Raw genomic sequence first — 11,184 nt, forward strand, 5'->3', positions numbered from 1 at the left:
ATTTATACGATTCTCCTATATTTGGGAGATTAGTTTCGCGAAAACATTTTTGCGAGCGCGTCAAGATTTTGGCGCCGTTGCCGGAGAACAGCTGATTTATTAGTATAATTTTAGATTTAATTAGTACTTTAGTAGTTAGTCTTTTTCTTTCGAAAATAAAAAAAAAATTCTTTACTGCTGTTTTTTTATTCCCTGCACAGTCTGCATAAAACTCTTATATTAAAGTAATTAACCGTCTGATTGAACTCAAATTTGGTCGTCAGGTGCAAGACCTGTATTTCTTTCATCTGAACGGTCTGATTGACATTCTGAAATTTTTATGACCATTAACTTAATATAAAACCTTGCTGCTGTCTGCTTTGAATTTTCTGCATTTAATTTTTTTAGAATCAGAATTTTATTGTTATCATATCTCATTAACCCTTGTTGCTAATATAAAATTTTAAAAAAAAATAAATAATTTGCTTGATCACCTATTCAATGAAATTTAATGTCATGTCATAAAACATTAAAAAAAAACTCTTGATTGTTGCATATAGTATAAGGCATCAGCATAAAATACTCTAAGGGTTGAACCCATTTAAAAAGATAAGGTCGGGATTTCATCACTCGTCCTTAGCCCAAAAATCACCCCATTGCATAAATATCCTAAGCTTAACTAAAATCAACTAGACGTTGGCCCCTAAGGACATTCGAGCTCAATAGGACGAAGACCACCGAAAATTGCACCAATTTCGCTCTATGGCTTAGTTGATGTCTAGACAAGCTTTGTCCCTATAAGGGAGACAGTTCATCTGTTTGAGGCAAGTGGATTTTAAGTGGGACCTTTGCGAATGCATCGTGACCCCTCCACTTACCTGGGAGCTTACCTGGTCAACTCGGTTCATTAGACCGGATTGGAGGCTTAGGTGCCCTCTTCAAACCAGTTAGGAGCTGTCTAGAAATTTAAGAAAAACATTAGAAATTGAGGTGTAATGTTTAGTTGCATGTTTGATTGTGAATAGATTTTTATTTTAGGATGTAGTTTTAGGGTATCTTTAGTTGGTACTTATATTTATATTTATTTTTAAAAAAAAACATAAAAAAAAAATTTAATTAAATTTTGTATGCTAGGTTGGAATAGGAACGACACCGGTCGATTAAGTCGTACAACTTTAGATCATCCCTTAGGACACATCCTTGAAATTCCTTCGCAGTATCTCACACCTTGTGAGATGGCAAATTTTCCTGATGATGTAGGAAGTCACCATGGTGATTAAGGTAGACCCCCAGTTATGATACTTCGACAATACTTATATCCCACTAGGACTAGTCAACCTTCATGCATGATTATTCCTGAAAATGTAGGACACTTTGAAATCAAACTAGGAGTAATTCAATTGCTGCCCAAGTATCATGGAATGGAATCCGAGAACCCTTATCTTCACCTTAAGGATTTTGAGGAAATTAGCATCACATTTAGAGTGCCAAATGTATCGGAAGATGTCCTTAAATTGACCTTGTTCCCTTTTTCCTTAAAGGATAAAGCCAAAACGTGGCTGAACTCCTTGAGACCTAGATCGCTAGGAACATGGCATGATATGCAAAGAGAATTCTTGAAAAAATTCTTTCCCGCACAAAGGACTAACTTTTTGAAAAGGCACATTAGAAATTTCCAACAAAAAGACCATGAAACATTTTATGAATGCTGGGAGAGATTTAAAGATTTGCTTCTCTCTTGTCCTCATCATGGGTTTGAAACATGGAGAACCATTAGTTTCTTTTACGAAGGGTTGTCTCTACAGTTAAAACAATTTATAGAGACTATGTGCAATGGTCTATTTTTGGAAAAGCAACCCGATGAGGCATGGGACTATTTAGATTCTCTCGCAGAGACTGCACAATTATGGGATACAGGGGATAGAGTGAATAAACCCTTACCTAAGCCTACTAGCGTTAGACACGGGGGCCTTTACAATCTTAGTACTCAGGATGATATTCAGGCTAAAACGGCAGCCCTTACTAGGAAGGTAGAGAAAATTGAACTTAGAAGGATTGAACCCGTCAAGACCGTAGAACATAACAGCGAGTGTTGTAGGATTTGTGAGATGCCTGGCCATCTCACCACTGATTGCCCCACAATACCCGCATTCAAGGAAGTCTTGCACGATCAGGCCAATGTTATGAATACCTATAAAAAATCTTTCAATAATCCTTTTTCGGGTACTTACAACCCTGGATGGAAGAACCATCCAAATTTCAGGTGGAGGAATGACCAACCTCAACAAGTATATAACCCAACTCCTCCACCTCCGCAACCTCATTATGCACACGCACCCCCTCAAAAACCCAGTCTCGAAGAAACTTTGCAATCTTTCATGCAAGGTCAAGCTAAAATTAATGATGAATTAAGAAATCAACTGACAACGCTGACCACTGCTTTAAGTGCTCAAGAGAAGGGTAAGCTACCAGCTCAACCACAACCTAACCCTCAAGTCTACGGCGGTAGCAATGCATCATCTTTAACTTCGCATAAAGAACAAGCAAAGAGTATAATAACTTTGCGAAGTGGAAAGATTATTGACCGACCAGTCCCAGAACAAACACAAGTCATACCTGATTCTGACCCTCCTAAGACAAAAGAAAAGGATAATGAAGAAACTGAAGCACCAACATCTACTGAAAACATTGAATGTCCTTTTTCTGCACCATTTCCACAAAGATTAAAGCCCTTGCAAAAGCTTGAACCAAACTCTGAAATTCTTGAGCTTTTTAAGCAAGTAAAAATCAATGTACCTCTTCTTGATGCAATCAAACAAGTGCCTTCCTATGCAAAATTTTTAAAAGATTTGTGCACTGTCAAGCGTCGTTTAAATATCAAGAAGAAGGCATTTCTGGCTGAAAATGTGAGTGCAATTTTACAGCATAACATTCTTCCTAAATATAAGGATCCAAGTTGCCCAACTATCTCATGCATCATTGGCAATTTTAGGATTGAGCGAGCATTGCTAGATTTAGGAGCGAGTGTGAACTTGTTGCCATATACGGTATATGAGCAACTCGGTTTGGGTGAGTTGAAGCCAACAACTGTGACCTTACAATTAGCTGACAGGTCAATGAAGGTCCCTAGAGGGATTATCGAAGATGTGTTGGTCCAAGTAGACAAGTTCTATTTTTCTGTTGACTTTATCGTACTGGACACACATCTGGCTTCCAATTCACCATCTCAGATTCCGGTCATCTTAGGACGCCCATTCCTTGCAACTTCTAATGCATTGATCAATTGTAGGAATGGTGTTATGATTCTTTCTTTTGGCAATATGACCTTGGAACTGAACGTCTTTAGTATAGGTAAACAACCCAGTGATCATGAAGAAAGTAAAGAAGTTGAATGGGTTGAAACCATTGAGTAGATCTACATGTTCTAGTGGATCAAAAGTGTGTGTTCAGTAACAGAAAGAGGTGAATCGAAGGAAACTGGAAGAACGAGAGAGTCCAGCTAAAGACGGATCTAGACTCCTTCCGAGAGGCAAGTCCGAAGCACGTGCTGCTGGCGTTTTCTTTTCCTTCTAGGGGTGTAAGTAGCTTAAGGCAGCACAAGACTGTCGACTTTCATTCCCAACAAGACCCGCACTTCCCGGCGGAAGAATATTTGTTAAAAAAAATATTTACTGAATCGGCCGATAATGGTTTAATAGATTGGTGTTCTGAAGGTACTGCTAATGATGTGGTCCCACCTGGTTTAGATAATTCGGATGTTAGGATGGTCAATGGGTGGAGACCGAGAATAGAGGAATTTGAACAGTTGCCATCTCGAAAAGAAAAGATAGTACCATCCCATGAACAAACACCTAAGCTCGAGTTGAAACCTTTACCGAAGGAACTCAAGGATGCCTTTCTTGGATCCGAGGACACATTTTCTATAATCATCTCATCTGATCTGGATCATGCCCAAGAAAGAAAATTACTTGGTGTTCTAAAGAATCATAAGGGAGCTTTAGGATGGTCTATTGCCGACTTGAAGGGGATTAGCCCTTTAATTTGCACGCACCGGATATATTTGGAGGACAATGCCAAAACCACAAGGCAAATGCAACGCAGGTTGAATCCTACGATGAGAGATATGGTTAAAGCAGAAGTCCTCAAGTTGCTTGACGTGGGTATTATTTACCCAATTTCCGATAGCAAGTGGGTGAGTCCTACTCAAGTCGTGCCCAAGAAAGCAGGTCTGACGGTAGTCAAAAATGATCAGGGTGAACTAGTTCCAACTCGTGTTCCGACGAGTTGGCGCATGTGTGTTGACTACCGAAAATTGAATTTAGTCACTAGGAAGGATCACTTTCCCCTACCCTTCCTAGACCAAGTTTTGGAAAGAGTTGCAAGACACAAATTCTATTGCTTTCTCGATGGCTATTCTGGGTACTACCAAATCGAGATTTCACCAGAAGATCAAGAGAAGACTACCTTCACTTGTCCTTTTGGCACATTTGCTTTCCGTCGGATGCCATTCGGGTTGTGTAATGCACCTGCAACATTCCAAAGATGCATGCTCAGTATTTTTGAAGACATGAACGAGAAATTTTTAGAAGTGTTTATGGATGATTTCTCTATTTTTGGTGATTCTTTTGATGATTGTTCATTACATTTACAAGCTGTCTTAGCTCGGTGTATAGAAAAGAATCTGATACTGAATTGGGAGAAATGCCACTTCATGGTGCCAAAGGGAATTGTCCTAGGACATATTGTTTCATCGAAAGGCATGGAAGTTGATAGAGCTAAGATTGACTTAATTGCCAAGCTACCTGCACCCAAGACGGTTAGAGATGTTAGATCATTTTTGGGTCATACCGGATTTTATAGGAGGTTCATCAAGGACTTTAGTGTCATAGCTCGACCATTATCTAACCTCCTCTTCCTTGATACACCGTTCAATTGGTCTGAAACCTGTCAAGAGGCATTCGAAAAGTTGAAGTCTATGCTAAGCACTGCACCCATCGTGCGACCATGGTCATTACCTTTTGAGATCATGTGCGATGCTAGCGACTATGCGATAGGAGCTGTCCTAGGACAACACAAGGATAATAAGCCATATGTCATTTACTATGCAAGCAAAACTTTAAACGATGCTCAAATGAATTACACCACCACCGAGAAGGCATTGCTTGCAGTAGTATTTGCATTAGACAAATTTCGCTCTTATATCCTTGGTGCTCCTATTGTTATTTTTACAGATCATGCAGCGCTAAAATATTTACTGGATAAGAAAGAGGCCAAACCACGCTTAATACGATGGATACTTCTACTCCAAGAATTTGACATCACTATCAAAGATAAAAAGGGAGTAGAGAATGTGGTTGCTGACCATCTATCACGGCTAGTTGTTCATGATTTGGTGCCACAGTTGCCCATCAAGGACTTGTTCCCTGAAGAGCAATTGTTTGCACTTTCTACTATGCCATGGTATGCTGATATTGTAAACTTTCTTGTCATGACCGGATGCCGGAGCATTGGGGATCGAATGATAAGAATAATTTCTTGCATGAAGTAAGAAGTTATTATTATGATGCCTCCTATTTGTTCAAGTATTGCAATGATCAAATCTTTAGAAGATGCATTCCGGATCATGAGATACAAAGTGTACTCTCTTTTTATTATGCCAGTGCTTGCGGAGGACACTTCGCATCTAAAAACGGCAGCTAAGGTGTTGCAATGTGGTTTTTATTGGCCTACACTATTTAAAGATGCCCACGAGTTCTGTAGGACATGTGACCTATGTCAACGTGTTGGAAGTCTAACTCGTAGGCAAATGATGCCTCTTCAGCCCATTACTGCTATTGAAATTTTTGACATGTGGGGCATCGATTTCATGGGCCCATTCCCACCGTCTTTTAGATATGAGTACATTTTAGTGGGTGTAAAGTATGTATCCAAATGGGTAGAAGCTGTGTTTTGTCGAACAAATGACCACAAACCAGTTTTAAAATTTCTTAAAGAAAACATATTTTCTAGGTTTGGGATGGCTAAGGTTATAATTAGTGATGGGGGAAAACATTTTTGTAATAAGCCTTTTGAGATCCTGTTACGAAAGTACGGTATCGCCCATAGAATTGCAACTCCTTATCACCCGCAGACTAGTGGCCAAGTAGAGTTAGCCAATCGGGAGATTAAACGAATTTTAGAGAAAACGGTGAATCCATCACGCAAAGCCTAGTCTTTAAAACTTTCTGATGCATTGTGGGCTTACCGTACTGCTTATAAAACTATTCTTGGTATGTCCCCGTATCGGTTAGTCTATGGAAAAGCATGTCATCTACCTGTTGAAATAGAGCATAAATTGTATTGGGCCATTAGAAAATTAAACTTTGAATTGTCAGATGCTGGTTTCGCTAGAAAATTACAATTAAGTGAATTGAATGAAATTCGTCGGGATGTGTATGACAATGCTAGACTTTGTAAAGAACGAATGAAAATTAGGCATGATAAATCAATTCTAAGAAGATCTTTTGAACCTGCACAAAAAGTTCTTTGTTATGATTCTCGCTTACATCTGTTTCCTGGAAAGTTACGATCAAGATGGACAGGCCCTTTCATTGTAAAAACTATTTTTCCACACGGGGCAGTTGAAATTGAGAATCCACAGGATGGTAAAATTTTTAAGGTGAATGGACATAGACTAAAATCTTTTCTTGAGAATTTTGTAGATGAAGAGAACTCCTTTTCCTTGGGGGAGCCTTCTTATGATTGAACATGAAGGCCAAGGTATGTGTATATTAGATAGAATTCAATTTTTTCTTTTATTTCTAGTTTTCTTCTTATTTTGTAGGTCTTCTTTTCTGGAAATCAACAGCTCAAGGTATTCTTCTTCTCTCTATTATTTTCTCTATTGTCTCTCATATATAGTTTTCTTGCATCTTTTACATTGAGGACAATGCAATGTTTAAGTTGGGGGGAGGGAAAGATTTTGCAAAAAAAAAAAGAAAAAGAAAAACAAAAAACTTATTTTTGCATTTGATTTATTCTATTACTTTCTTTTCTGAGCAAATGCACATGAAACTTATTTGTCTCTAGAGAAGGCTGATACGCTCTTCTATGAGAATTGGATCGACGGGAGGCATATGCTCTAAAAAGGCATGTAGGATTTGCTCCCGTTGGAGCTTTATTGAGTTTGTGCAACTATTAAGGCAAGGAACACATGCATACTATGATTGATCAGAGACCTATTATTGGATCTCCACACGTGTAGCCTTATCCATAAAAGAAGTATGAGTGTCCTTGTTCGTACCATAAGGTTCATGATTTGGTTTTCATATAAAAATAGAGGTTGAATATCCCAGTTAGATTACTTAGGTGCCTTATGATCCGACCTTGGTTGACCTATAGTCACGATGCAGTCACATATATAATAAAAATATTTATATGTTCAGTTTACCATCTCTTTTCTTGCATAATTATTATTCAAAAAAAAATACTTATGATGACAAGTCTGGCCTCGTGGTGTAGTCTGGTTCAAGTAATTAAGTCCGAGGGGTGTTTCACCTAATGTCTTGAGCCAACTGGATCGGGGGTCATTGGCTGAAAGCTCGCTACATGGATCTTACTAGAGCCTAATGGGGTTGGACTATTGTAATCGTCATATGTATTTAAAAATAAAAATAAGCATGAATAGGGTTGGTCGGACTGAACCTAGTGACATGTGGTAATGACTGGTTTGACTCCATTGTTTTGGACCTCTATGTACCCGGGTTATTTAGTTGGGATTGATAGCTCTTTCTTTACATACAAACCATTCTTGACAAATTTAGACAACATGTGATATTCTGAAAATTTGATGGATCAGGTTCTAATAAATTGTAGAAAACACTTGTGGACTTGAGTAGTGCACCAAAAACTCAGGCGGTGCCCTGTTGTGGTGGAGATATTAGTACTCTGAGAAAGTCATACTATCTGATGCACATTACACTTTTATATTTTCTTGCTTTGACAGTTGCCATGCTTAAAAATATATATCAATTAATTACATGTGTATTAGCTTAGGATTTAGTTTTATTAGAATCTCATGTCATATCATTCATGATGTTTGTGGGTAACATCCCTGAAAACCCTCACGAGACAACACTCGTCCACTAGGGTAACCTAGGGGTTTAACGGCTTGTTGCACGTGCTAAGTGCAATCGTGATTCCTACGAAAGTGAGTACATATCTTAGTTTTATGTCTTTAGCTTCAATAAAAAGTCATAGGTTAAACCATACCTTTTGCACTCTCATTTTATTATTTGCTCATTAATTGCTAGAGACTAGCAATAAGCTAGTTGGGGGGTATGATGAGAGCACAAAAGTGCGATCTATACATAACTTAAATTAGTATTATTGCTAACAAATAATGATAAAAGTGTTGCATTGATATTATATTTTTGTGGGGTGCAGGTAATCGTAAATCAAAGCTAAAATGCGCATTGGGTCTAGAAAAGATGCATCACTGCAGGTGACCAACCGACTACATGGTTCAATCCCAGTTGCACATTAGAAGGAGCATTAGCCGGCTAGATTTAGCCATATCCAGCTCTCAGCATGGTTCACTTCCAAAGCATCTTTCTAGCTCTCCCAGCCGTGTCCGCCTCTTCCTCTATTTATTCCCAAAACAGAGCACCCGAGTTCCAGCCACATCAGCTCCCCAGCGCCTGCGTGCACCCTTCCAGCAAAGTCTCGATCTTCCCTTCCGCATCCCTTGCTTCAAGATCCACGATCAGATCACCCAGGCGATCGCAATCTTCCGGAATCTTAGGTCCTCACGTCCGCATGTGAATCTCCCGTGATCAGCTCGTTTCCGCTCATCCAGATTTCATCCGCCCGTCTCCTGCACCTCCCAGCCGTCCACGAAGCCTTCCAGATCTCAGATTCCCACGTCCAAGGCACTAGGATCGTTCCATGCATCCACCTCTCCCGGATTCGCAATCACCCGAGTCCCAGATCTCAGGTTTCCGCATCCGCTTCATCCACGCGTTTACACCGTGATCCCAGCATCCTGTGAAGCGTTGCAGCCGTCCACGGTTCATCTCCTATGCATTCCAACAGATCCCAGCCTTCCAGCGAATGCCCCAGCATCCCGTGAGGCATCACCCGCGTCCGTGCTTCCTTGCGATCCATCCGCTCATCTTCCGGATTCGTGCTCAAGCCCAGCCATCCGCAAAGCATCTTCCGTTCCCAGATCTACTCCTCAGCGTCCGGGATACTCGGAAGCCAGTAGGAGAGGAGCATCCCGTGTGATCAGGTGACCCATCGGGAGATATAGGAGGGCTCTCGGCTGGCAAATGTGAGGGGGAGTTCATTCGAAAAACAGAGGAGAGCCTCAGCCCCATTCAAAAAGAAGAAAAAAAAAAGGAGAGGAAACAGGGTATGCCCTGTTTCCGAAAATAAAAAGAAAAAAAAGAGAGAGAAGGAAGAGGAATAGGGGAGATTTCTTTTATGTTGATGGCCGGCTAATTTCTTAGGGAGGGAGATGGAGGAACCTTTGATGTATTGCTCTTTGAAGTAAACTCTAAACTTTTGCCTTGAATGAATTATATTTACTGATATATTTTTGATCCATGCATAGTTATTTCGTAGATAGCTCTTTAATGGATTATGATTATTGATATATGGATTGCTTTAGTATTTGATTCGTCGTAGACGTAGAAAGCACGACGAATGCTTAGAAATTGAGTTCATATGTTCATGAAACATATATCATGATTAGATCTATCTTACCATTCATTTTTAATCAAGAACCATAGAGTTTATTTCTTGGATGCAATATCATCAAGGGGGATTCCAGATCCCTACCATCTTTATTTCATTGAACTTTGTTTGTTGCTATATTGTTCTCCGATTTTAATTTCTGAAAATCAAAACATCATCTTAATCCACAAATTTATTGAATTAATTAATCTAAAATTATATTAAATAATCTAATATATATTTCGTTTCCTGAGGATTCGACCTCGGACTTCCGAGATTTTACTACTTGTACGATTCTCCTATACTTGGGAGATTAGTTTCGCGAAAATATTTTTGCGAGCGCGTCACCTACCTCTGATGGCTACTATCTCACTCAGGCCAAGTATGCCTCTGATCTCCTTTCTCATGCTGCTCTTACTGATTGGAAGATGGCTGACAGTCCCTTAGAGTCCAACATCAAGCTCTGTGCTATAGATGGGGAGCTCCTTCCAGATGCTACCCTTTACTGATAGCTCTTTGGGAGCCTCATTTATCTCACTATTACCAGGCTAGATATTTTCTATATTGTTCATCTTGTCAGCCAGATCATGACGGCTCCACGCTTTATTCACTATGCGGCTGTTCTTCGCATCTTATGCTATGTGAAGGGTACCTTGTTTTATGGACTTTATTTTTCTTCTCACTCATCCTTGACATTACAGGTGTATTCTGATGCTGATTGGGCCGGTGACCCTACTGATCGATGCTCTACCACTAGTTTTCTTTTCCTATTCGGTGACTCTCTCGTCTCTTGGCAAAACAAGAAGCAGTCGTTTGTTGCTTGCTCTAGCACTGAGGCTAAGTATCGAGCCCTTGCTGATACTACTTCCGAACTTCTTTGGCTTCGTTCGCTTCTACAAGATATAGGTGCTCCTCAGCAGTCGAGCACTCCTATTTATTGCGACAGTCATAGTGCCATTCAAATTACTCACAATGATGTCTTTCATTAGCGCACCAAATATATTAAGATCGATTGTCATTTTATACATCATCATTTACATGAGGGCACTCTTCGTTTTTGTCTTGTCTCTTTGGTTGATCAGCTTACAGACGTCTTCACCAAAGCTCAACCTCTTAACATCTTTCGATTTCTTATTTTCGAACTCAAGTTGGTGTCAACTTTACCACCTTGAGTTTAAGGAGGGATGGTAGAATTATTTTAGATTATTCTAGCATGATTCCCTATATATTCTAGTTGACCTTGGTGATCCTGTATATCCTTGATTAGGACTTTAATTGATCTTGTATATCCTTGATTAGGACCTTGATTGATTTCATTCTAGATTATTCTAGCATGATTCCCTGTATATTCTAATTGACCTTGGTGATCCTGTATATCCTTGACTAGGACCTTGATTGATTTGTGATTAATTGTATTACCAAACTTAGTAAGCCTTCTAATACTATATAAAGGTTGCTCCTGTACATTGTAATAAAAGACAGAAATACAAT

At 39.5% G+C, this 11,184-nt stretch overlaps 1 pseudogene; it reads right to left on the minus strand.

The window, feature by feature from the left end:
• Window positions 1–1,637: 1,637 nt before the first annotated feature.
• LOC120105259 lies at window positions 1,638–1,735 on the minus strand (annotated as a pseudogene).
• Between the last annotated feature and the right edge of the window lie 9,449 nt (window positions 1,736–11,184).

The sequence above is a fragment of the Phoenix dactylifera genome, unplaced genomic scaffold, assembly GCF_009389715.1.
Source record: "Phoenix dactylifera cultivar Barhee BC4 unplaced genomic scaffold, palm_55x_up_171113_PBpolish2nd_filt_p 000241F, whole genome shotgun sequence".
Classification (NCBI taxonomy): domain Eukaryota; kingdom Viridiplantae; phylum Streptophyta; class Magnoliopsida; order Arecales; family Arecaceae; genus Phoenix; species Phoenix dactylifera.